Source organism: Callionymus lyra, chromosome 15, assembly GCF_982586985.1.
Source record: "Callionymus lyra chromosome 15, fCalLyr1.hap1.1, whole genome shotgun sequence".
NCBI classification, from domain to species: Eukaryota; Metazoa; Chordata; class Actinopteri; order Syngnathiformes; family Callionymidae; genus Callionymus; species Callionymus lyra.
Genome location: NC_141832.1, coordinates 675,421 through 680,420, shown reverse-complemented (window position 1 = coordinate 680,420; position 5,000 = coordinate 675,421). Strand labels below are relative to the sequence as shown.

Here is a 5,000-nt window from a genome sequence, read left to right as displayed (position 1 = left end):
ACAGACACACACCAGTGTGAAGAGTGACATAAGAGAGATAGAAGAGTGACATAAGAGTGATAGAAGAGTGACATAAGATAGATAGAAGAGTGACATAAGAGAGATAGAAGAGTGACATAAGAGAGATAGAAGAGTGACATAAGAGAGATAGAAGAGTGACATAAGAGTGAGAGAAGAGTGATAGAAGAGAGATAGAAGAGTGACATAAGAGTGATAGAAGAGTGACATAAGAGTGATAGAAGAGTGAGAGAAGAGTGATAGAAGAGTGACATAAGAGAGATAGAAGAGTGACATAAGACAGATAGAAGAATGACATTAGAGAGATAGAAGAGTGACATAAGAGTAATAGAAGAGTGACATAAGAGTGATAGAAGAGTGACATAAGAGTGATAGAAGAGTGACATAAGAGAGATAGAAGAGTGACATAAGAGTGATAGAAGAGTGACATGAGAGAGTTAGAAGAGTGACATAAGAGAGTTAGAAGAGTGACAAAAGAGTGATAGAAGAGTGACATAAGATAGATAGAAGAGTGACATAAGAGAGATAGAAGAGTGACATAAGAGAGATAGAAGAGTGACATAAGAGTGAGAGAAGAGTGATAGAAGAGAGATAGAAGAGTGACATAAGAGAGTTAGAAGAGTGACATAAGAGAGTTAGAAGAGTGACAAAAGAGTGATAGAAGAGTGACATAAGATAGATAGAAGAGTGACATAAGAGAGATAGAAGAGTGACATAAGAGAGATAGAAGAGTGACATAAGATAGATAGAAGAGTGACATAAGAGAGATAGAAGAGTGACATAAGAGAGATAGAAGAGTGACATAAGAGTGAGAGAAGAGTGATAGAAGAGAGATAGAAGAGTGACATAAGAGTGATAGAAGAGTGACATAAGAGTGATAGAAGAGTGAGAGAAGAGTGATAGAAGAGTGACATAAGAGAGATAGAAGAGTGACATAAGACAGATAGAAGAATGACATTAGAGAGATAGAAGAGTGACATAAGAGTAATAGAAGAGTGACATAAGAGTGATAGAAGAGTGACATAAGAGTGATAGAAGAGTGACATAAGAGAGATAGAAGAGTGACATAAGAGTGATAGAAGAGTGACATGAGAGAGTTAGAAGAGTGACATAAGAGAGTTAGAAGAGTGACAAAAGAGTGATAGAAGAGTGACATTAGAGAGATAGAAGAGTGACATAAGAGAGATAGAAGAGTGACATAAGAGAGATGGAAGAGTGAGATAAGAGTGATAGAAGAGTGACATAAGAGAGATAGAAGAGTGACATAAAGAGAGATAGAAGAGTGACATAAGAGAGATAGAAGAGTGACATAAGAATGATAGAAGAGTGACAGAAGAGTGACATAAGAGAGATAGAAGAGTGACATAAAGAGAGATAGAAGAGTGACATAAGAGTAATAGAAGAGTGACATAAGAGAGTTAGAAGGGTGACATAAGAGTAATAGAAGAGTGACATAAGAGAGATAGAAGAGTGACATAAGAGAGATAGAAGAGTGACATAAGAGAGATAGAAGAGTGATAGAAGAGTGACATAAGAGAGATAGAAGATGACATAAGAGAGATAGAAGAGTGACATAAGAGAGATAGAAGAGTGATAGAAGAGTGACATAAGAGAGATAGAAGAGTGACATAAGAGAGATAGAAGAGTGACATAAGAGAGATAGAAGAGTGACATAAGAGTGATAGAAGTGTGACATAAGAGAGATAGAAGAGTGACATAAGAGAGATAGAAGAGTGACATAAGAGAGATAGAAGAGTGACATGAGAGAGTTAGAAGAGTGACATAAGAGAGATAGAAGTGTGACATAAGAGAGATAGAAGAGTGACATAAGAGAGATAGAAGAGTGACATAAGAGAGATAGAAGAGTGACATAAAGAGAGAGAGAAGAGTGACATAAGAGAGATAGAAGAGTGACATAAGAGTGATAGAAGAGTGACAGAAGAGTGACATAAGAGAGATAGAAGAGTGACATAAAGAGAGATAGAAGAGTGACATAAGAGAGTTAGAAGAGTGACATAAGAGAGTTAGAAGAGTGACATAAGAGTAATAGAAGAGTGACATAAGAGAGTTAGAAGGGTGACATAAGAATAATAGAAGAGTGACATAAGAGAGTTAGAAGAGTGACATGAGAGAGTTAGAAGAGTGACATAAGAGAGTTAGAAGAGTGACATAAGAGTGATAGAAGAGTGACATAAGAGAGATAGAAGAGTGACATGAGAGAGTTAGAAGAGTGACATAAGAGTGATAGAAGAATGACATAAGAGGGATAGAAGAATGGCATTAGAGAGATAGAAGAGTGACATAAGAGTGACGAAGTGAGAGAAGAGTGATAGAAGAGTGACATAAGAGAGTTAGAAGAGTGACATAAGAGTGATAGAAGAGTGACATAAGAGAGTTAGAAGAGTGACATAAGAGTGATAGAAGAGTGACATAAGAGAGTTAGAAGAGTGATAGAAGAGTGACATAAGAGAAATAGAAGAGTGACAGAAGAGAGTTAGAAGAATGACATAAGAGAGTTAGAAGAGTGACATAAGAGTGATAGAAGAGTGAAATAAGAGAGATAGAAGAGTGACATAAGAGTGACGAAGTGAGAGAAGAGTGATAGAAGAGTGAGATAAGAGTAATAGAAGAGTGACATAAGAGTGATAGAAGAATGACATTAATGAGATAGAAGAGTGACATAAGAGTAATAGAAGAGTGACATAAGAGAGATAGAAGAGTGACATAAGAGAGATAGAAGAGTGACATAAGAGTAATAGAAGAGTGACATTAGAGTGATAGAAGAATGACATTAGAGAGATAGAAGAGTGACATAAGAGTGATAGAAGAGTGACATTAGAGTGATAGAAGAATGACATTAGAGTGATAGAAGAATGACATAAGAGAGATAGAAGAATGACATAAGAGAGATAGAAGAGTGACATAAGCGTGACGAAGTGAGAGAAGAGTGATATAAAAGTGACGGAAAAGTGATACTTAACGACCCCCTCGTCTCCATGGTAACAGGTAATTGGAAATCTTTAGCCAACGATGACTTCCATACAACTGTGTTTAGTCTTGATAACAGAAGGAATGATACTGAATGAGAAACACGGAGACGAAAGAACGAAAACGATCGAAACTAATGAACGAGAAGTTAGCTGTCAATCAAGTGATTAGCATGTGTGTGTGTGTGTGTGTGTGTCTGTGTGTGTGAGTGTGTGTGTATGTGTGTGTGTGTCTGTGTGTGTATATGTGTGTGTCTGTGTGTGAGTGTGTGTGTATATTTGTGTGTCTGTTTGTGTCTCTGTATGTGTTTCTGTTATGTCTCGTGTGTCTTTCTTGGTGTTTCCTGTTTTTGTTTTTGTTTTATTTTGAAACCTGCTCCCTTCTGTGTCTGTGAGTTCCCTTTCCGGTCCCTCCCCCTGCTGATTGTTATTGTTTCACCTGTCTTGTGTTCTCCTGCTGATTGTTATTGTCTTCACCTGTCTTGTGTTCTCCTGGTGATTGTTATTGTCTTCACCTGTCTTGTGTTCTCCTGGTGATTGTTATTGTTTCACCTGTCTTGTGTTCTCCTGCTGATTGTTATTGTCTTCACCTGTCTTGTGTTCTCCTGCTGATTGTTATTGTCTCCACCTGTCTTGTGTTCTCCTGCTGATTGTTATTGTCTTCACCTGTCTTGTGTTCTCCTGCTAATTGTTATTGTCTTCACCTGTCTTGTGTTCTCCTGCTGATTGTTATTGTCTTCACCTGTCTTGTGTTCTCCTGCTGATTGTTATTGTCTTCACCTGTCTTGTGTTCTCCTGCTGATTGTTATTGTCTCCACCTGTCTTGTGTTCTCCTGCTGATTGTTATTGTCTCCACCTGTCTTGTGTTCTCCTGCTGATTGTTATTGTCTCCACCTGTCTTGTGTTCTCCTGCTGATTGTTATTGTCTTCACCTGTCTTGTGTTCTCCTGCTGATTGTTATTGTCTTCACCTGTCTTGTGTTCTCCTGCTGATTGTTATTGTCTTCACCTGTCTTGTGTTCTCCTGCTGATTGTTATTGTCTTCACCTGTCTTGTGTTCTCCTGCTGATTGTTATTGTCTCCACCTGTCTTGTGTTCTCCTGCTGATTGTTATTGTCTCCACCTGTCTTGTGTTCTCCTGCTGATTGTTATTGTCTTCACCTGTCTTGTGTTCTGCAGCTGCCACTGATTGTTATTGTCTTCACCTGTCTTGTGTTCTCCTGCTGATTGTTATTGTCTCCACCTGTCTTGTGTTCTCCTGCTGATTGTTATTGTCTTCACCTGTCTTGTGTTCTGCAGCTGCCACTGATTGTTATTGTCTTCACCTGTCTTGTGTTCTCCTGCTGATTGTTATTGTCTTCACCTGTCTTGTGTTCTGTAGCTGCCACTGATTGTTATTGTCTTCACCTGTCTTGTGTTCTCCTGCTGATTGTTATTGTCTCCACCTGTCTTGTGTTCTCCTGCTGATTGTTATTGTCTCCACCTGTCTTGTGTTCTCCTGCTGATTGTTATTGTCTCCACCTGTCTTGTGTTCTCCTGCTGATTGTTATTGTCTTCACCTGTCTTGTGTTCTCCTGCTGATTGTTATTGTCTCCACCTGTCTTGTGTTCTCCTGCTGATTGTTATTGTCTTCACCTGTCTTGTGTTCTCCTGCTGATTGTTATTGTCTCCACCTGTCTTGTGTTCTCCTGCTGATTGTTATTGTCTTCACCTGTCTTGTGTTCTCCTGCTGATTGTTATTGTCTCCACCTGTCTTGTGTTCTCCTGCTGATTGTTATTGTCTCCACCTGTCTTGTGTTCTCCTGCTGATTGTTATTGTCTTCACCTGTCTTGTGTTCTCCTGCTGATTGTTATTGTCTTCACCTGTCTTGTGTTCTCCTGCTGATTGTTATTGTCTTCACCTGTCTTGTGTTCTCCTGCTGATTGTTATTGTCTTCACCTGTCTTGTGTTCTCCTGCTGATTGTTATTGTCTCCACCTGTCTTGTGTTCTCCTGC

The 5,000-nt window shown here is 39.0% G+C and overlaps 1 protein-coding gene across 1 annotated transcript in view; it reads right to left on the bottom strand.

Moving 5' to 3' along the window:
• The window catches only part of asic2 (acid sensing ion channel subunit 2), an 80,100-nt gene that overhangs the window by 41,022 nt on the left and 34,078 nt on the right, over window positions 1-5,000 (bottom strand). The gene's annotated exons all lie outside the window — the stretch shown is intronic.